The sequence below is a fragment of the Bradysia coprophila genome, unplaced genomic scaffold (assembly GCF_014529535.1).
Source record: "Bradysia coprophila strain Holo2 unplaced genomic scaffold, BU_Bcop_v1 contig_324, whole genome shotgun sequence".
In the NCBI taxonomy this organism is placed as follows: domain Eukaryota; kingdom Metazoa; phylum Arthropoda; class Insecta; order Diptera; family Sciaridae; genus Bradysia; species Bradysia coprophila.
In genome coordinates this window covers 3,381,974-3,405,508 of record NW_023503584.1, presented here as the reverse complement: position 1 = coordinate 3,405,508, position 23,535 = coordinate 3,381,974, and the positions used below count along the sequence as shown (strand labels likewise).

The following is a 23,535-nucleotide window of genomic DNA, read 5'->3' as shown; positions in this document are numbered from 1 at the left end:
TTTTTTTTTTATTTAAGTTTTAAAGTACATAACTACAATCGCAGTGTATACACAGGGCACATCGTCTATTTATGTATATATATACAACATCCTAACATCGTCCAAGCGCATGGCAACTAAGGACCGATAAAATACATTCGAAAAGTTCATCATCCAAAAATATTGTTTTATACGAAAAATGATCGTCATCGCTCCGCGCATATTTCTCGTTGTATATAAAACATTGGTAATGCTGAAGGTATATACATATAGATATGGTTTTTGAGCCCATGTCGAATATGGTACACTGTTCATAGATTTTATGTAGAGAAATACGAGAAACAACATCAACAACACCACCAACAAAAACAACAACACAAGCAAAATCGAAGCGAGATGTGTTGTAAACGAGCTATCTAACAAGGTTTTATATAAAAAAAAAATTGTTGAATATACCAATCGCTGATGTGAGACAACAAATAATTTTCTAAAGTACGAAAAAAAGGGAAATCGTTGATTACGAGAAGTGTAAATTTGATTAGAAAATCACTTTTTTTTTTGAAGTGATGTTGGATGAGGTGGTTGATTCCGAAAAACGGTGTATGGCAAGGAGAGGAAAAAAGAATGGAAAATCAACTTTGATGATGGTAATGATAATTCGATTGAAAATAAGATTTTGTTCGAGAGGAAAACGAATTGAATTTGACTGGGGAATATTTTGCAGAATGGATTGCACAGACATATAAATCGTTTTGCCATTTTGATACTTATACATAGTTCGGTTTTTTTTGAAAAAATGCGGAAATCGAATTTGGTGAAAAGAAATTTATTGTCCGTAAAGGTGTAATCGATTCGACTAAACTTTCATATACAAACAATGAATAACGGAATTTGAAGTATGAGCGAAAATAGACGGTGAGAGAAATGTTATTTCGTTGTGTAAGTATCATCGATTTAATTTGACGACACTTAAGAGCCTTAAGGGTCTTGCAACGGAATATTAGAAATTATTTTGCTCACTGTTTTTGGGACTAATGCTTTGGGGAAACATTAATCGGTCTCAAAATCCTTTTTGCTCCAAAATTATCAAACGGAATTGAAATATTATAAATAATGTTACACACAAAGCATTCAATCATTTAATTAATGTCCCTCGAAATGCGTTTATTTACGTTTTGGTAAACGAAGGAAAAAAAAGTTATGTATTTCGATATAGCTTGGCGAGATGGCATTTTATCTTCGACATTAGAGACAACATAATATAATTTATAGCACATAAATCGATGGAAAGAATGTCGAAAATTTTTAACTACTTTTTCTTGTGGACCAAAGATGTATAAAAAAAACTCCAAACGAAAAATATCAAACCCAGACAAAGAATAATAAATTCGCCATAAATCTCTCAACGGAAAAAAAATATATTTAGCCAAATAAACGGTCATTTATTTTGTCCAGAAAATGATTTTTTTTTAGTTTCCAAAGTTATAAATATATTACATTGATGTGTATATAGATACAGCCACACATATTATATAGATGTTAGCGCGTATATCATAAATAACCCGGTTATAGTCTGTATATGAATTTAATAAAAACTCATGAATGAAATGTTGCCCAATCTATTATCGGATACCTGTCTTTCCCTTTTTGTACTAAAGAAAAAAGAATCTTATTTGTAACATCGTCATGTCGTGAGTACGTTGTGTGATTTTTAAGATGTTATTTTGATTCATTTTATTTACTTTTTATTTGGCGTCGTCGGTAACACGTACTTTATAATTATAATTTGATTGGAAAAGAATCATCACGGATTCGATTTTTAATTGCTAATGTTGCTTTTTATTACGAATTTGCTCTGCCAAAAAATTTTTGTATTGAAAGCAGAGGTGAGGCCCATAAATTTTAGTTTAACTGCAATAGTAACTGCAGAACTCTGAGAAGTGAACAGATACAGGACTAAAATGTGTTCGTATTACCGTTCGTTACGAATACGTAATTTTTCTTAATTATTTTTAAGTTTGGAATAGTGAATCCAACCGATAGAATTGTTCTATGAAATGTAACGTTCACCTGTAAATGTAACGTTCACCGGTAAATGTAACGATCACCGGTAAATGTGACGTTTACCGGTAAATATGACGTTCACCAGTAAATGTGACGTTCACCAGTAAATGTAACGTTCACCGGTAAATGTAACGTTCACCGGTAAATGTGACGTTCACCGGTAAATGTGACGTTCACCGGTAAATGTGACGTTCACCGGTAAATGTGACGTTCACCGGTAAATGTGACGTTCACCGGTAAATGTGACGTTTATCTATTAATGTAACGTTCATCGGTGAATGTAACGTTCATCGGTGAATGTAACGTTCATCGGTGAATGTAACGTTCATCGGTGAATGTAACGTTCATCGGTGAATGTAACGTTCATCGGTGAATGTAACGTTCATCGGTGAATGTAACGTTCATCGGTGAATGTAATGTTCATCGGTGAATGTAACGTTCATCGGTGAATGTAACGTTCATCGGTGAATGTAACGTAAATCGGTGAATGTAACGTTCATCTGTGAATGTAACGTTAACCGGTAAATGTAACGTGCATCGGTAAATGTAACGGTCACCTTTAAATGTAACGTTCAACTGTAAATGTAACGAGCACCTTTAAATGTAACGTTTATCGGTTGATGTAACGTTTGAATACGTGTTTCGAACGAACCCTACGATTTCGCATCTTCTGTGCAAAACCATTTCACCACTAGGATCAAAAGTAAAACTGTTTCGCACTGCTATAATCGTCAAACTACTTTGATATCATCGATTCATAAATGGTTTTCGCTACTTGACTGTGCACATGATTGAAACAAAAAAACGATATGTGGATTACGGTTAGGATCTCTAAGCCGACGACGATCATTTATGAACAGTTTAGTTTCTAGGTCATCCATCGCCAGCGCAGTGAGTGGTTCTTTATGCATTGTTAAACAAATAAATTAAATATTATTTAACTCCCAAATGATGTTCATGTATACATGTACTTTTCTGGGTGTATCCCATGATGAACATTCGTTAATTATTTTTTTTCGATTCAAAAATATAAATCTTGATTTTAATTTATTATTATCTAAGATGTTAAATCAATGTCTGTCCATCATTCGTCTAAACGAAAAGTTTTTTTTTGTTCTTTTCAGGTCTAATACTTTGGTTTCATTTATATACAAAACTTGATGCTGTATAAGCAATATGTACATATAACACGCTATACTATATCTACCATCAGATTTAGGGATATGTTACCTTCGGTTGGAATAGTTTTATTGTTTTTTCTCTTTTATTTTATGTTTTATTTGATTTTAAAATTCTTTTTTAATGATGATTGGACATATTTTCGAGGGGATATATTATGTTGATCATTAAAAACGATCGTCGAAACTTATATCTGATTTTCGGGCTTTAATTACGAAAATTTAAAGAAAGTTATAATGAGTTTCAGACTCGAAGGCAGTATGTTCTTATCAATTGAAAACGTGGTCGTCGTTCTTACACGAATGCCGTAAATTTCTACGGTTTTAATTCTTTTTCTTGCATCTATCACAATGAGTAGGAAGAACCATCACTATAGGTGAAACTACATATTAGTTAAAGACGTTAAGTCGTCGAAATTGTTGTTCTGAACATTAGGTCCTCCGCTTTGCTCATTTAAAGACCAGCGTAGATTACATATTCCTTAACTGACATTGATAACTGACATTTTATAATTTTTTTTCCAAGATCAACATCACTAACATTGATTGCTTTATCTCCAAACTAATCCAGCTACTAACCTTTCAAATACATTTAATTCCTCCACCTAAGACTGGTCGATCTCTCCGAATTACTGATAAGTTGTTCGTATCATTCAAACTTTCTTATTCGGTTGTTGGTCCATTCAAATAAAATATTTCACATCCATTGCTACAAGAGAAATGATAACAGCAGTTTATTCTACGAAACGACATCATTTCTTCTTAATACGCGAATAGAAAAGGGTTACACAAAAGTCAATTATGTTAACTTCCAAAATTGAAAATAAAGGCGTTCATCGGTTAGAAGCGACAAGCCAATGCAATTAGAATAACTTTAGGACTGCCTCAAACCAAGGCCATCGAGATTAAAAACAAATATTTGCCGCATTGTGACCTCTGTCAATCTATTGAATTTCATGTCGCCAATAAACTCCGGAAACTAAAATAATTTTTACCATCAAAATTCTTAGAACATTGTGCAGGTACCAAACCGAAAGTCGATATTTCAGCTATATCAGAGCCTAAATTCATTTAATTTTACCCATTCATTTTGGAACGATCTTAATGTTGAATGTATTGTGTCTTGATAGTGTTCAATATCGAATATCGTTTAAAAACGATGAGAGGGTGGCGTGAGAAAAAACTAACTAATGGCCAGTTTACCAACACGGCCGACAGCGGTCATGTTGAAAGTCATACTGGAAGTACACCTTTGATATTGTTAAAACGAAACCTCACCGAAGATTGTGTACCAAAAGGAAGATCAAAATCTAAATCCAATCACTACAACACGTTGGTTGAACGATGCGGTTGAAGCACGTGCAGTTTAGTCAGGAAGTCGACATCGTATAAATTATTACCAGCAACGATGGAAGAAAATAATGTACATGTGATCCCATCAAGTCTACGCGGTTAAAATCCATATACTCCTTCAAAAATCGAATTGTGATGTTGTTGAGGCGTTTAGTGGGGTACTTTGCAGTCGTTGATTAGAACACATAGTTAAAATAAATTGACTTTAATATAGCGTACAAGAAGTAAGAATTATAATTTTAAAAGCAAATAAATTGCAAAACACAGACGACTAAGCACAGCACAGCAGCTCCACACATTACACTGTGTATAATGTTGTGTTGCGTTATTGCCTTGTGTGAGCTACTATATATGACTGCACCTACCATATTATATAAATTAAATACACTAGACGTGATGTACTTAACAATTATGTACATAATGTGTTTATGTACATATGAGATTTATCAACCGCATTATATTGTCCCATACGCGGCTGTTACGTTCATTGTAACATCGTGAATGTGTGCATGAAACTATAAATAGATATTATGTACTTGACTTGCGTACACATTGGAAGATTATTGTTAATTTGAAATATATTTATTTCGGTTCTTTGATCTTGTGCCGCCATTTAAATGGAAATTTATTTATTCTTCGTTTTTTTGTTCCTCGTCAAGTTTGTGTTTTCATGTTTTGTTTTTCGTATTCTTAGCAATTTTTCTCCGTGACATTGTTTGTTTATAATATAAATGGAATAAACGCCACCAACACGAGACAAAAACGCTATTCTTCTCATGCAATCGCGACCAATTAGGACATAAATTATGTAACGAACGGGAGGGGAAAAAAAGGAGGCTAACTAAACATCAATGGTCAACGGTTCACTGGTTGTTTGAACATGACCAAGATTCACACTCGGGTTGTTTGGTTTCTGAATGTGTTTTTCTCCCGTTTTCGCTTAACAAAATATTATTGTGACATCCGAAGTTAGGTCATACATAGACAGTTATGATTTTGTTTGAAAAGAAACGTAACATTAACATCAACAAAAAAAGAGAAACTGGCTGCGAGATAAGAAATGTAAATGTAGATGCATAACTAAGAAAATAAAACTGAAGTTAATTGTCAGCAATAAAGAAGCATTAAGTGAAGATCAGAATTTTAATGAACCCTGTCACATATACTATCTCTCAAAGCGACGTACTCCATTTTATAACAGCACACGACATAAAATCAAAACATTTTCGTGTTCATTCTTTATGGAATGGCACATATGGAGATATCAATGAGAGATATAAAATACAATGATAGACATCTATGTATCAAGCATCAGCATCAATCCATCATTCAATATAAAAAAAATGTTTTTTTAGAGCCATATATGTGATTACCATGTATTCGAAATGCATTCGTTCTAAGTAACGTTAAATTTGAAACGAAAATTTAAACTCCATTTTAGTAATAATGATGCTGTAAAAGTGAGTGTACAAGAACCATTGTATGAATATTTAGGTAGAAGTATAATATACAATGGATAAAACGCACGTTTACATTGTAACTACTAATACAGAACTGAATATAGGTACGGTATATGTATACTCGTGCTGTTTTTAATAACGAGATAAAAATCTCTTAAATATATTGCGCGCATAGGAGGCTGCATTATATTCTTTTCACATCCTCGTTTTCGACTTTTGATGATATAGTGCATTATAATCTGTAACTACCAAGGCATCGGTTAGTTGGGAGAGCCTTCTGGATGCAAAAATTTACCGATTAACTGTGAGCAGCGATGCCGTTGTTATACGATGTGAAAAACGACTTTTGTTCTATTTTAAACATTTTTTTTTAAACAACGATCATGGTCGATCACTCGTCAGTTAGCAAACATGATGCAACACGAAACTATACAGCTATAAACTCTAAACTTTTAGATCTTAGATGTATGATCTGTTATCGACAGTGACGACGAAAATAAACAATGCTTTCCGGTTACTGTCTTATTACATTGGAAAATTTATGTCGAAACTACTGAAGTAGAAGATTCTCAATCAGACAGTAGACTAAACATTAAACAATTGAAGTAATAGATTAAAGTATATTATCGCAATACGCCAGTTAATGATCATGACGTAGTCGAAACCTTTTGTAACAGCAAGGGTTTCACGAGATTACGCTTAAATCTGTAACATCCTTGTAACATCCCTGTAACCAATTGATTATGAATTCGAATTTTAATTAGCGAACAACAGACAGAGCCGCCTTTATTTTGTTGTCGATTCCCTGTCTTTTCTGAAAGGTCAGATCAAATAATCTTCAGTTGTCTCCAACAATATTCAACAACATAAACAATGAACAAACATTTTTTGCACCAATCATATCCTATGATGAAATCAACAGACTAACATCTAAATGATATAACAAGATAAAAGTCAAATATTTACTCGTAACCATAATTTGTCTGTGATTTTCTTATTCCTTTCGTTGATTTTCCCGTTTCTCACCCACCCCTTCTATCATTACAAAATAAAAACATATCGTTCATCCAAGGAAATGGTCACTTACATGAGTGTTATCATTGAAAGATGCGGAAGACGTCTAACATCGTATTGGACAGATATATTTTTTTTCCGTTTGATGTTTGCAATTTGTATTAGACGAAGCGTGTATATTGATGTTTGCTGTGATGGTATTTGCAAGGAAATGACCTTACGTTTTTTGAAAATAAGATAATATTGTCGTAGGTGAATTCGTCTAGTGGAATTTAATGCAATTATAATCTTCTGATTAGAATTATCTTAGTCGTTTGATAGTACAATTCGACATTTAGAGTCCAGAGTGTGTGGGTTGTAAGTGATGTCTAATTTGTCAATTGATTGCATGTTTTCCCTGGCTAACTACAAGAACTCTGTCTTCAGTAATTCATGCCAGTCTAAGATGAGGATGAGAAAAATTCACTTCTGGATTCCAAATCGAAAATTTCTGAAGCGAATTGAAATTTTATTTCAAAGTTCAATAAAAGGACCATCGACCTCATTACTGTTCGGCTAGTAACCTATATCGCATGTACTAGAAAAACTCCTTTTATCGTGCATGGCCATTTTGATTCCATTAACACAATGACTGGAACTATATCCTCCCTCAGTACTCCATATATACATATATACGTACGACTGATTTTCCACATTGTCTACAACATTTCCGCATTGTTAAAATATCCTCTCGCCACGAAATGAGAGGCTTCTACTCTCGTACAAAATGTTTTAATTTAGCAGTCTTTTGCATCAAACACATTACCCTTCGTAGTAATTTTCTCGTTCTCGAAACAAAAAAATAAATATTCAAACACACACACTCTTTGCGAAATAAAGTAAACATATTTTATGATGCAGAAACTCACACAATGTATAGCCGCACATAGAGTCGAAGTACATTGTATTACGGCACATGTAAGTAACGTGATCATGAAGGAAAAAAGCTGTTGAAAATTAAAGGGAAAATATCTGAATATGGCGTGTTATACCTAAAACTGTACGTACTGTGCATATATATATAAACCGGAGATGATGCTATTACAGCTGAAGAATAATAATGAAAATGCATTTTCATGGAAACGTAAATAATTCATGTAATTTTCTTCTTATTATTGTGAATGAAGTGAGTGTAGGAGTCATTTCAGTAAACGAATTTAAATGTTATATGCAATACTACTTCTGACAATTTGGCAAACAAGGATTTTATAATTGAAATTGTAATCATTTCTATACACAACGAGCATTTCATTTCTGCCGTAATTATTGTAGAGAGATTTAAAGCTACTACAAAGTCTGTACAGTCCACAGTAATTTATTGTTATTAATCATAGGAAAATGATATCAAATATTCGATAAAACCACGCGATGTTTAAAGAGATATTTTATCACAGTTGTGTGTGTTACAACGTAAATAGTGGTAAAAAGTGAAATGAAGAAAATTTGTTTAAAGTATAGATCAATCACCCCAACCCCTAAAACTAGGTGCTAGGTACTATGCAGACAAAAACTAAAATTCTTTGAAACTATAACAACTACAGCAACTAAAGGCCGTGCAACTATTTCCATTTGGACTAAGGTGTCGGCTGCAATAGTTTGTCACAGACGACAATTGCATCAAAGTTCTTTCAATCCGTTGAATTCAAATCTATTACTTCAATTCTTTTAACATGCATTTCGCTGCATAAGAACGCATTAGACAGATTATCGATACCAGATGAAAAGTCGTCCGTAACAGGTTTAGTTTAAATAAAAAACAAAACAAAACTTCCAGTCACAAGCAGAACATTTTAGCCTTTACACGTATGCAATACCTAAATGCAAATCAATGCTAAAAAAGAAAACCACAAGAGAAAAATAAAACCGGCGAAAAAAAAACCATTTTGTGTAGGCTGGTTAACTATTATTCACAAGTGATTTATAATATGTATGAATGAGTCGACGATCATTGAAAAAGACTTTTTTAATAAAAAAAGGAAGATGAATCCTCCACAATGGTAGACGGTAGTTGCCATTGTGTTGTTGTGGACGACTGAAAAAATAATCACTCCGAAGAGTGGTGCATTGTGTAACAAGACGATCTTAATGATTTCGGATTTTTTATTTTTGTATTCTCGCGCTTCATTACAATTTAACCATTGCCTTCCGGTTGGTGTTGGAAAAGAAGAATTGAAATAAAAAGCTCGCAATTTGGACAGTTTATTCTGGGTTTTTTTGTTCTATAACATAACAGCAAAATTTCTTTATGTTCAAATCAGCACAGCCCTTCGTTTTTATTGTCTTTAAAACTCATTTGTCGTTTCATATTTTTTTTTGTCAGAATTTTCTGCATTTTCAACACTCTAGTGGTGCGAAATGGCGAAGAGTGGAAACGCGAAGGGAATATTCTCAAAATTTGCTGATGGTCTCAGTCACGTTGTGTACACAGAATATTTTTCCACTGATTGTGCCGTTTAAAACCATATTCCTGAATGCGATGGATTTTAATATTTCCTTTCCGATAAAATGTCATATCAAACATGTTATGCAAAAATTGATTAAAAAACACTGCTCCTAAACGCCATCCTTTTTCAGATTATTTTCCAATGGCGTATCATACCATTTCCCTCAAAATCTTATACATAGCTGGTGAAAATGCTGTTGGTGTAGGTACATAATGTAATATATTTTGGTCTATTTGTGTAGGGTGGTGCTAGCAAAAGATATGGTGGCTGAGAGTTTTCTCATACTGCTGCTGTAGGTGGTGATACGTTGTATATATATACGAATGCGAGGCTGCTTCAGTTTTACATTCAGAAGGGAGGAGGTGGTTTATAATACGAAATTGAGGGGTTAGAAAATACTACGTTTGTGTATAATATTATGAGATTCTCTTTGATCTTTTTACTCCATGCTAATTTCTATTTAACGGATTAGGCCATCCAGAGGCCTATTGCTTTTTTTTTCATTCTTCGTATACAAAATACATAACATACCATCATGTAGGTTAGAAGTTCGCAGATATGTTTTCGAAAGTATGGCATGAATAATGTGTGTATTTTAGCAACACACCACCGAAGGGTGTAATATTGGAACATCAAAAAAAAAATTAAATCAGTGCGTGTTTGGCACAATATATTTTATTAAAGTGATGTCTCGTTCAATTGTCATCACCACAATTTGCGCTGTGTATTCGTTTTTGGAAATTACTCAAAATTATAACTAATTACAGGGCATACTAGGACAGATGGTGATTATTTCGACAGAAAAAAAGACATACGAAATACTGGTCTATCGTCTATAGCATAGCGTAGTTTCTTGTAAGTCTTCAATTTGTGTAATTTTTTTTAAATACTCTCACTGCATGCCATCAAATTACAAAATGGAAAAAATCCTTTTTTTTTCGGAAAATTGAAATTTGAACATCATCGACAACAACAAGACTGTTCATTTGCCTTGTAATTATAAACATGTTAATTGAGGGTAAAAACTACACTGGAAACCAATTTGGTCTACTGATTTCAAGTAAATTATTTCACATGAATTATACATGGCCGACAATATTGTATATGCAATCGGTACCCAGAGAAACGATCATTACCATACAAATTAATCCATGAATATTTCATGCCATAATTCCATATATTTGTCAATAAACTAAATATTCTAGCGATGAGAATCGTATTAATATCAGGTTGTTGTAAATAGCCCTTTTAACAAGTTCAGACAACACACACAACACACGTTAAAGGAATTGAAAAAAAAGAGAGCGGAAAACCATCGACCATTTAGCACTGCTCATTTTTTTCACGAACATACATGATGACCCTTTAACCTCGTCACACCCACTTATGACGTTGGTTATTGTGTTTATAAATTATGATACAACGCTTTGGAAAACAGTGTGTCTCGGGCCGTGTTGTGTCGGTATTGAACGATTAAGTGGTATTTTGTAATTAAAAGTTTCCTTTCGATCAAATAGGGAAAAATACGAGATTCCTGTTTTCCGATATATTTGAATTGCCATTCAAACGATTTTAGTCGATTTTAGTTAATTGTAAGGTTGAGGGAAATAGAATTTTTTGCTGCGGTGATTTTAAATTGGAACAGTAGAAGAATAAAATTAAAACGGATTTGATTGCCTGCAGTCATAGACAATTCTGTTTTCTAAATTTCATTCAGGACATTAAGCCATGCGAGGGCAATATCATTGAAAATAAGCTCAAACCAACTTCAAAATCAATTTCTCAATACAATCTAAAAATCCAGGACGAATCATTTTTTAATTGCTTTTTCGAGTGTGATTTCTATATCGCACGGTACATATAACAGCCGCGTACATACATAAGCAAAATTTTCATATTTTGACTTTTCCGATAAATCGCAAAGCCAAATATTAACTGAAAAGGTCACAATACCAAAAATATACCACCTCCTCCCCGAGTTTTCCATCCACTTTTTCTGGTGTATCCAGACTTGGAAAATACACGTTTTTTTTCGTTATGTACAGTGTACACGGGTATACACAGCAAAGAGTACATACATTACTTAATAATGAACGCAATTTTCAATTTTTGTTTCTTTTTTTCACTATGATTCACGTTTCAAATGCTTTATACGCCATACAAAATAGAAGCGTCTGGGAATGACGTTTTTATAATTAATAAAATTTTCTTAAAAGTTAATTGAAAATTGTTTTGATTTTATTCCATTTATTTGTTTTGTATGCGTAGTGTTGCAGTGCGCTACACAGTGCTACTAGCTGACGGTTATACTGTGGTACATGTCATTTTATGGGGTATATAAACGTTTTCCTTCTCACATTAGGGGTTGTTAGACTGTTGTTTATGACGGTAATAAAGACTTTACGAGTGAGAATGAGCTGAATCTACCATTTTTAGTCTATGTTTTGGTTTATGTTGTTCCCGAGTGACCTGCCAATTTACTTAGGAATCACACTGTTGGTGGACTATATCCATTTCCGTTCACTAAATACTTGAGTTTTCTTTAATGGGATAATGATTGGATAATTGGATCGTGTCCTTGGGGAATCGTGTTCCTAGGGTGCCATTCGCCATTATACATACATAATATGTCTAGCTGTCGAGAGTGAAATACATTTTTTCGGTAATTTGAACAAAAATCCTTATGTAGAAGTTTATAAAGAAAACGTAAATGAAATTGAAGCTAAGGCAAATTCTTGTCTAAATTTCATTGGCGTCGTCTGTATCTTATGCAATTAAGTATAATGGCAAATTTTACAATATTGTTCGTGACAACAAAATCATAACAGAATCAATCCTGTACAAAATGTTACAAAGGAAATGCATTTGAACATCTCATAATCATTTATACGCCACATCACCTTGCACATCACCTATGCCATTGCAAACAATTCAAATCAATTTCAAATGAATTATATATCGATTTAAGACATCACTTTAATCTAAGTCTGATTTTGGTTATTCTTTTGTTAGCGTATTGCAATCTATAAGAGAAAACATATTTTTTCTTTAATTCATCTCCCTCATATTCCATGTTTTCTGACATATTTTCACGGAATATTTCACAGTTTGTTGTGTATATACGGTAGAAGAAAAAAAACATTCGAATATATTCAGAACGCAGGAAATAAAACAGCTTAAGTAAAGCCATTGAAATCGCCTCAACAAAAGATAATCTCGTGCGGATTCCAAAAGCTTTTCTTAAAAGGAAAAAAAAGTGAAGAAAAAAAAATTCACGAAGAGAGAATGTATGGGTAAAAGTTTTTTAATAAATACATAATAACTTAGACGGATAGGAAGGGTTTTTAATTTCAGGTTTCGTTTTGAATTGGGAAACGTGTTGCAGGGTTAGACGAAACAAAAAAAATGTATTGTTTCTTCAAACCAGAAGAAAAATCAAATTTGTTTTGTGTAATGTTTGTTTTCCTTGAATAGTACGCATAACAAAGCCGTGTTCCTACCAAAGAACATATTTATCAAGCTCAACTTGACGATAAACAGAAATGTGTTGCTATTTTTCATACGAGGGGGTACGCACATGATAACATGATTAATCATTAATTAGCCAGTGATTAATCAGAGTGCATATCCCCGCGATTTCCTACTTTTGATTCTGATGCTAAAAATGAAAGGAGGGACGAAACAATGCGAATTTACTAGAAGCAATAGACTACGTCTCAAAATCTGTTTCATTTGAAAGCGTCAGCGAGTAATTCAATCAAAATTACTTTTAAACCTAGCACCAGCATTCTTTCTCGGTTTCTGAACCTAGAAATGGAAGAAGCCCCGAAGAACATTTTATGTCAAACAAGAATCGAATACTTTGTTTTACAACAATTTCAATCCGGCAATTCGGAGTTCAAAAGAACTCACAGCCTGTACCATAGAGTTATAGTCGAGAGGTGACATGGTGGCGCTGATGCTGGCACCCAAAAATTGCATTTTATTCACAGTCACATTTATCAATGACAGTTACCCAACTTTTCGATTTCTTGCGCAGGTGCAAAATTGAAATTGTGAGGAAGTGATGTATTCCATTATGACATAAAAGGCAGTCTTTTTGATCTCGCTATTTACGTTTTAAAAGGAAGTAAACTGGTTCCATATTGAAAATTTGTGTAAATAAAGTGTTTCCAACAGCGACATCTATTGATTTTGAATCGAGATAAATTAAAAACCGTTTTATGCGGAAATGCTTTTCGGAAACTAAACAAATGCAATAGATTATATTTCTAGTACATTTCGTCACTGAATTACTAATGTAACAAAAGAGCTCATTTTGTTGGAAACCAACTTCATTGCTATGACATTTCATGGATATTTTAGCAGAGTGAAGTTTTTTCACAAGAAAATAGATCACAAAGAATAAAGTACTGAAAAACATTGTGGCGCCTCTAAAGGCCAACAAGGCTTCCTATTGGCTTAACTAATAATTCTCCTGAAGTTTTATGGTTTTGAAGGAAAAAGTAAACATTGTTTGGAGAACACAATGTGAATTTCGTGGGGCAAATGCATTATAAAAAAAAACTTTTAGTAACACCTAATATACATACGCTCCATTCTCGTATTCTTGACAATGCGACATTGGGTACTCACCTGAAAAGAAAAATAGAAAAAAAATTAATGATCAAATCTTGAAAAAGTATTAACAATATATAATATTGGTGAGTTGGTAATTCTTTCATTCTTTCTGATAAAAAAAAGGAGAAGAAAAAATTGTTCACACCAGAGAGAGGCATCCCAGTGGGATATATTCTTAGGAAACACTGTTATAATTCGGCAGACATTTATTTCTTCTTAAACAACGAGTGATTCAATAGCACAATACAATTTATCAAGAAAATAAAACAATTTTTTTTCTGTACTAAAATTGATTATCTGAAGTCACTACGATACGATTTGTTTTCATTGACGTTCAATAATCTTGCGTGTGTGTGTTGCAATAATACGAAAACGTACACTGAAAAGTGTACAATAAACGAATAAGCCACACCAATCATTTAATGTTTTCCATATGTGTGTGGATTCAACATTATGTTTATTTAATTATTATCAGCTTTAAAATATACATTTGCTACCGTACGAGAGCATCCTGCTGTGACTGTTAGTGCGTCCCGAATACTTCTGTTTCGAAAAATGGTAATGACCTAGGCGCATTAAATACCTATCACGCAACATTAAACTCTGGTTGTTCGGTTCAACATTCTATATATTGTAACAAACAACGATAGGCATGAGCGTTCGTTTAGTGAGAAAGAACTGGGGCCTCAGAATTAACAAATTAGCATTGTGTAATTATCGTAGTATTTAAATGGTTGTTCAATGTAGCCAACATGTTATATAGCAAGAAAAAATCATCATTCCTCAATTCGAAATTGATTGATTGATTGACCTGAGTAAATCAACAAAAAAAATGCTTCAACCAGTATCAACCTTTCAATAAATCATAAAACATGAAATGTGCATAACTGCAATGCATACATGTATACGTAACGTATTCCAAAAGTCCTTCACTATTTCTTTATCTAAAGAGAGAAAAATTTATTAGCAACAACCACACATGTTGATTGTTTAAGTTAACAGTAACGACTTATTATTATGAAATATTGTATTTGCTAACATTGTTCACCCATAATTCAAGTTTCAATTTCGAAAAGTTCTTTTAATTTTATTTTTTACGATTTATGTAAATTCACTAGCCATTGTTTGAGACAACGATTTATTATGTTTTGTTTAATGGAAGAAGCACAGAAAACGTCTGAGTCGATTTGTTTGTTTTGTGAAAAGGCGAGAATGTGTCTTCTCTCCATAATTTGAACGAGAGGTTAAAGAACGTTTAACACACACGGAAACGGTATTTAATGCCCGAAGATCCACAATTTTTGTATACATAAGGTGTGAAATTGTATGAATTAAATATCGGATGTAAATGAGAAAAATGAACTCATAATAAAGAATCCTTTAAAATGAAAGGTTTTTTTTTTCGTCGTCAATTTGGAATAAATAATAAAAAATAAAAAAAATTAACAATTTAACCAAACCCCAATTCACTCATTTATTACTAAAAAATAAAAACGAGTGAAACAAAAATAACATTCTATCAAAAAAGCAACACGACACCTCAAAACCACATTTTTAATATTGTTTTTATATTACATTCTCTCTCTCCCAAGTCCCAAATAAATATAAAAAATTTATTTAAAAAAAAAGCGAAAACCATAACCAAAATAAAAGTTAACAATAAAAAAATAACATAACATTGATTTTGGTTTTAAAAAAAAACCGAAGGATAAATAAATAAATTCAAAATAACAGAAAAAAAATTGTTTTGCTGGCCACACCTATTATTACCGCCAGCTATATATCGGGGCTTCTCACTTAACAGGTGCGAATCACGCGAACCTTTGCCAAGTCTTATTCTGATAGTGTATTTATCGTTTTTGATATGTAAGAGCAACGACTTAGATTAAGCATTATATTTGAAATGTGTGTAAATATGATGAGGTTGTGAATACACTTATACCACGTTGAAGAATATATATTTCGGAAACAGAGTATGGTCTTTAATTTTAAAAAATTATTGAAAAGATGCCGCTCTTAAAACAAAACAGCACAAACATGCCATTACATTGTTAATTCGTCATTATTCAAAATTGATTGAATAAAGTGAGGGTTTTGGATATGTAAGTTGATTTATTAATTTGAATCGTTCTAACATATCCAAGCAAAGTATTTTGCCAAATACGGTTGACAAGATCAAAACAAGTGATGATTACGACTGTATTGTCTCGGAGTCTAGACGAATTTTGATTTAATGATTACAGATGACTGTCTTTCTGTCGTCAATGACAGAATATTATTGGAATGTTATGAGTGTGCATTTTGAGAAGAAAAAGTCTGGACATCGAACCCGGGTCTTCTGTTCAGTACACAGCTGTCCTAACCACTAGATCAGCGAAACATTATTTCATTTCAAATCTAATTTGCACCGTTGTTGCACAAAGTTCATGTCCATTGACATTCTGTTGACACCTGTGCACATACGACCAAAATTTTCTGTCCTTATTGTCTGTGAAGAACAGAGTTGCATCTAGCAAAATTATCTTGGAAATGTTTTCTTTTTATTCGATTCTTTATTCTGTCTATTCAACCCACAACTTTTCTTCACTTCCGTTTACAATTTTTTGACATTGAAGTACTAGATTTAGATATATGCCGAAAAGCATTATTTGAATTAAATATTGAATCTAGTACTTCAAAGTTTAAATAACATAAGTCTTGTGAATATGGGTGGACTTTGTAGACTTGTTAAAAAGAAGATTACATGAATAAAATCAACGACGTTCTGAGATATGAAATATTGTAGCCTGAGCAGCTATTTACTAACATACAACTGATTTGACTTAATCGATTCAGCTAAAGGGATAAAGCAATTATGGTGAACCGAATTCGATTTGCTTGCTGAAAGATTATTTTTTTTGTCTAAATTTACAAACCATAAACAAAATAAAAACGTTTAAAAATGAAGTACGTTTACTGTCTTGATGATGAAATGGCGATCAAAACACATCAACTAAATTCAAAGCTATACACATAAAAATCAGCTGTTACCAACACTCCAATTATTTTTTTTTTCAATACAAATGTTGCTCTGAACACGAACTACACTGATTTAACTTATCGTGATCATCTGCAAATAAGAAATGATTTAAAACAAAAATTAAATGAAAGCCAACAGCATTTATTATATCCCTAATGTGAACACATCACGCAAGAATGTTTAAGGCATTATCACACGGTTAATGTGAAAGATTATTTACACACATTTTTCACATTTATAATCAGTTTACGGGCTGATATGCACTCGACAACATCGACAACAATGCTTATTAATTAGCAAACTGATGGCTGGTAAATTCATCATTCATCCAAATATGCTAGGCCACTCAGAATATCCCAAATAATGGTTTCAGTTGTTCTTGTGAAAGCTCCTTTATTCAATTGAGTCTGGCTGGTGGATGTTATAATTTGAATGTTATTTCAGACAAAATTAATGTTAAAATGCATGGTAGGCACATAAAACAATTATTTCAATAATCGTTTATGGAGATCGTTCTAAAGTGAAATTAATGTGAACTCTTACACATAGACTGTGATGTAATCAAATTATGGGGCAATGGAATGCACAATTAAGAATTATTGAACTTAAAAATGTTTTTCTTTTAACGTTCATAACGCGTTGGTAATAAAAATTTTAAAATTTCGATTACATGCTTCACTCGCGAAGCAAGTATAATTTTAAAAAGAATCAGTGTCTCATGGGGTAATGGCTGTGAGCTGCGTTAGGAGACAATAATTATTTCGATCCACACATCGTGTTAACGTTGTCGTTTGCGGCTATATTAACAGAATTTCCGATCAGATTAATTGAATTGTCCAGAGTAGGTTGCAATTACATTTGACTTGGATATAATCGATTCACATGTCCGAAGGTAGTGATTCAGTTTCATTCAAATTGATTTATAAAATAGAATTTTCTATACATTACGTGCCGGCACACATTTGGCATGATTAATCAATCAATATAACGTTCGTCGATGAAAATTGAATTTTTGTCGACTTGTATCCACAAATAAGTTTTCGTTTTCGGGCCATCTCGTTTCGACTTGAAAAATATAACAAACGTAAATTCAAATAGAAAGAAGATTCGAAAAAATTCACACAAACAAAATACCCTGTAGCCACGAACAAATTATATATTTTTCAGACGTTTTTTTGTTTCGTTCTTCTTCTCTTCGTCTTTTGTTTTTATATAATATGGATGGAATGGATGCAGAGAAACACACAAGAAAAACTCGAGAAGAAAAACGAACGAAAAAAAAGAATCTCTCCGTTTAACAATGCAATAATTTATGGTTCGGTTCAGTGTAGAATTATTGTGAAGTCATGTTTGATATTCAACATGCGTGCAATAGGTTGTTTGACCATTATTCTTTTTGATACAATGAAGTAAATATATCGATGTGTATGTTTGTGTAATAGCAATAAGCATATTTTTTTTGCTCTCAGTCAAAGACAAAGAATGAATGCATTCGGGCAAGCATATTCAGAGTGCACTTATTGCCGTTTGGAGCTCATTTTTTACGACAGAAATTGTCTTGATGTTTTGCTTATTCCAATTGTGGTTCGAAATGCATCAATTAGACGTTGTGTAGTGTTGTACACTTCCTTATACCGTTACGTTTACTTTGTTAGAGCATTATTAGAGTCTGAGGTCGTATGTACGATTAGTTGATGTTGAAACGACGAAAGTCTTGAGATTAGAAGTAAAATAAATGCATTGGATTACAAGAATAACAAAGCAAGAAAATGTAAGACAGTGAGCCTATTTAAATCTAAAAACTAAATCATGAAACAACTCTGAATTTCCAGACTTGGATAAAGTCAGATTTTCCAGCTAAGAGTCATAACAGACTACCTATACCTATATATTACGTATAACATTCTAAAAGAGTCAGCGATAATTGCTGCATTGAATAATTAGAATTTACAATGCAAAATTACATATCAGTACAAGCTTCAATAATTTTTTAGGGTTACTACCAGTCTTATAGCTTCAACTCGTGAAGAAACGAAACGAATTTATAAAAAAAAAAATCTTCCACAATTAAAAACATATCTTTTCAATGCGGATTACCTACTTAGCGCTGTATAATTACAGCACTTACTTGCTGTAACCAGCGCGATACTTCGTCAACAATAAAAAAGCAAACAAAAAAAAAATTAAAATGAACGCACAAAAAACACATTAAAATGAAGTGCTTTACGCGCTCCTTAGTCCTCCTGATGAATATTGTTGAGATGTAGTCATGTGAATTATATATATATGTAGTGAAGATTTCTTCTTTTTTATGTATGATGTACTGTACAGTACATACATCATATTCCGTATAAAACATACAATTATATATGAAAAACGTTCGGATTTTTTTTTCTCCTCTTCTCGTTTTCTTCATGTTATGTGCATCGTTTACATAATGTACAGTGGAAAAACAATATCGGAGTTTGATGACCATGGTATGTTCATGATCATGATCATGACTATATGATTATAATAGTATGGTTTAAGTGAATTATTGTGAGATGATGATCATATGTAAAATATCATGTTCGGTATATGATGCATGTATGAGTTGAGTGTGGTAATTGATGTACATTTGATAGGTACTATTATTTAAACAAGAGACCCCGGGGGACTCCTCAACCTGGAGTTACAAAAAAAAATTGGTTATTTTTGTAATATCAAATTGGTTCTGTTCAAATTTTTATATCAACAATGCTGTTAAACAACAGAAGCAGATATGTAAGAAAATTACAAATTTGGTGTTAAAACTCGTGGTCTTGATATTCAACATGTTTCTAATGATCGTTTGTGGGATTTAAGCTGAAGTTGATAAATTAACTTGTAGATGATTCGTTACAAAAAAATATTGGAAACATTCCAACTTGAGGCTATTCAACAGATTTAAACACCGTCAGCTCAAGAGTTCAAATTCTGTTTTGAGAGTTGTTGTGGTTTATAAATGAATCCTAGTCAAAGTTGGTAAAATAAAAATCTAGATCTTCATTTGTTCAACGAAATTCTTGTGTTACAAACCACAACAACTCCCAAATTAGAAACAAGTCAAATTTCACTTTTCTCTCTCTGAAATTCTTGAGGTGGTTAAAATACGACATGCATGTCAAATGGGTCAAATGTTAGACTTATATCGTTGCTCTTCTTGCAGACCTAGTATTTATTCATTCTTATAAAGAAAAATTAATGGCGCAGATATTAGCAATTACAAATTTGGTTAACTCAAATGACTCAAAATTGATCTTAATTACCGAAAGAATTGTACATAACATCCGTAGCCCAGATGGCCATTGATGCCGACTTCTATAATTGTAGTTTATACTACGCCCTTTCATTTTTGATAATATTATGAAATGACCATCCCGGCATCCCTCGAAAAACACTCAATGAAAAATTGACTTTTTCCATACAAAAAATTTTTAGATGTAAAAAAGCGCTAATTTTTTAAAAATGTTAATGTTAAAATGTTAAAAATGTAGTTTACAGTTAAAAATAAGAAGAGTGATGTCTTTTAGTAATACTTTTGAGGTAAAAAAAAATCAATTTCGGCCGAAAAATTGTGTAATTGGTTTTAGGTACCAAACATTTGGCGAATTTTTAAATAAACTTCTCAATAATAGGCACTTAATTCATATACTTAACACAAGCCAACAACACATTTCTTTTACTACTTGATGGCTTTAAAAGCACATCCATTTTCAAGTTTAGGGCCATCTCCATTTCATCAATCTCTAGGTGAAATTTCTTTCGAGAAACTGACTGATTGTCAACTATTCACTGACCTTTGATAAATTTGACATAAGATCTTACTTAGTGAATTCTTTACATTATTTTCAGTAAGAAACAGGATATTGTGGAGCTTGTGTCTCTTAACTGCTTCAAACATCAGTTAACATTATCTTCTAACTATAGATTTGACTCTGACGAGTAATCCTATGAACTGGTTTCACCAAAAACATTTTATTCTGTGAATTAAGTAGCTTTCTTCGAATAACTTCACTGCCACTATCACCACATTCCATCTAAATCGAATACTCATCTTACACAGCCACCTACATAGACGCAGAGAGGATTATAGTCCATAAAAAAACCGCACAGTTATTATTATCACCATCACCTAAAGTGCTAAGTGTTTTGTGTCCGCTGTGCCAAAATTGATTCAAGATAAGCTAAAACATCATTTCTTAAGATAAATTTTTTTGTCATGACGTAACAATGTATCAATTTGAATAAAATATTCGCCATATAGAAAATCGGCTGGCTATATTTTGTTTTGTTGCTTTATGGAATTGAAATTGATCACACAACGAATGGTGTGCCTTAAATCTCATTATTCATAGCAATTTATAGAAGAGTCACCATTCACCATACGCATTAACCTATGAGCGGATCTAATGAAAATAAAAAATTAAAATAAAATAATCAAAAGATAAAGACGTAATATTAATGGTGAGAGATGACTGACTGTAAGATGAGGTGTGTTAATTTAAACATTTTTTTAAAGTTTTTTTTATGTTTAATTTTTCAAATAGTATGGTGTTGTGTATAAATATGGTGTCATCGGTAAATCTTTTTCGCTACCAGATTCTATTTGAATTTTCTATTCAGAAGACCCAATAAAACAACGGAAAGGATCTAAGTACGTTTTGCAGACTATTATCATCTGTTATTGCAAACCACGACAAAACTAGACAATACAATACAGCTAGGTTTGTCTTATAAAGAGGAACTAAGTATTAACAACGTAGTGAAGTACTAGATTTGAGATCAATATTCCAAAAGTGCAGAGCAGATGATGTCATAGATTCAGCGAAATGTAGACTAAACTAGGTAAAACATTTCCTATCAATGACATCAATGACTAAATGACGTACTAGATTAAGTGTTGAGATTTGACTAATTTTGTCTTACTTATGTTCAAAACAATGAGGTAAAAGATTTCAAGATCAATATCTTGAAAGTGCCGGCGATGTCATTTGTAAAAAATTCTTAATGTTAGTAATTCGGGTCAATTTCCAAAAAAAAATTATAACGGAAATGGTGGCGCTTTCTCAGAGAACAGAACGAGAATCTGTAAAATGTATGTTTATGAATCTACCATTCGCACCCTACTATTATCACCTCTGCTTCTTTAAAATAAAATCCAAGTCAACAGAAAACATTTCAACCCAAAAAAAAACATAGTCTCGTTTAGAAATGCAAACAAAATATTAAAAACAAAAAATAAAACAAAATCACACACACGATGACTTGTAAATTATATGTCTTGTAGAAAGAACGAAGATTTTATGTATTTTCATCCACATTTGATTTCATTCTTTTTATCTCCTTTTAGTTCTCCTCTTTTTATGTGGATGTTTTCGTTGTTGTTTTTTTTTTCGCTTAATATTGTAGCTATTTTGATACGGCCAGACAATGAGATACGTCAACATCAACCGGTTAAGTAATCTAACAGGCTGAAAGGCTTCTTCTCTGTTGGTTTATTTAAATGCAATTTTATGTATTTATCTAGTATGTCATCATATGGATTATGAGTTTGGTTCTGTGACTGTTTTCTTGATTTAAAACATTCTCGATGTCACAACACAATTAATGGACAATTTAAGCACGATGTGGCTGATATAAAGAATTGTGTAAGACTGAAGCAATCGTTTATACGTCCTCAAAGTACTTGAAAAGGATGATTTAAGGGAAAAGAATGCTTAAAAAGTGAAATTTTTTCGATATAAAAGAAATTGCTGGAAATGTGGGACACAGTTCAATTAATTTTAAATTGCATCTCTTCACTACTTTATTGACAAAACCATAAAATTTAAACCCAACAATCAAATTGATTGAGTAAAAAAAACGGAGAACCAAGAAAGTTTTTCAAAATGAAATTTAAACGAGAGTATTGCCACTTGTTCTCATTTCGAATGATATTTCTTGTTCCTATCAAGCACATCTCTTCGGTATCAATTCAACCAAAATAAATGTGGTTCTTGTGCATAAAAGAAATTTTAGGGATTGTCTGGTCACAAAATAAATTCCAAAACTTTTATTTTTTTTGGGTCGACATACCTTGTATATTATGTAAACATATACACACTCAGATATATATACATATATTTAACAAGTTAAATTACAGTCATCAGGAGCAAATTTAAGAGAAGAAAAAAAAACTACATTAAGAAACCTTCTTATACGCCAACAAAAACCAAACAGAGAAACGATAAAAAAACACGAAATTTATGTTGAAGAACAAAAAAACTAGTTTTGCCTTGTTAGGATACTCTTGAGTCTACATATACATTTTTCATTTTTCAAAGTATACACACACAAGACTGAAT

The 23,535-nt window shown here is 32.4% G+C and overlaps 1 protein-coding gene across 4 annotated transcripts in view; it reads right to left on the bottom strand.

Moving 5' to 3' along the window:
- Positions 1-23,535, bottom strand: part of LOC119079471 (protein pangolin, isoforms A/H/I/S) — an 86,818-nt gene that overhangs the window by 39,947 nt on the left and 23,336 nt on the right. The gene's annotated exons all lie outside the window — the stretch shown is intronic.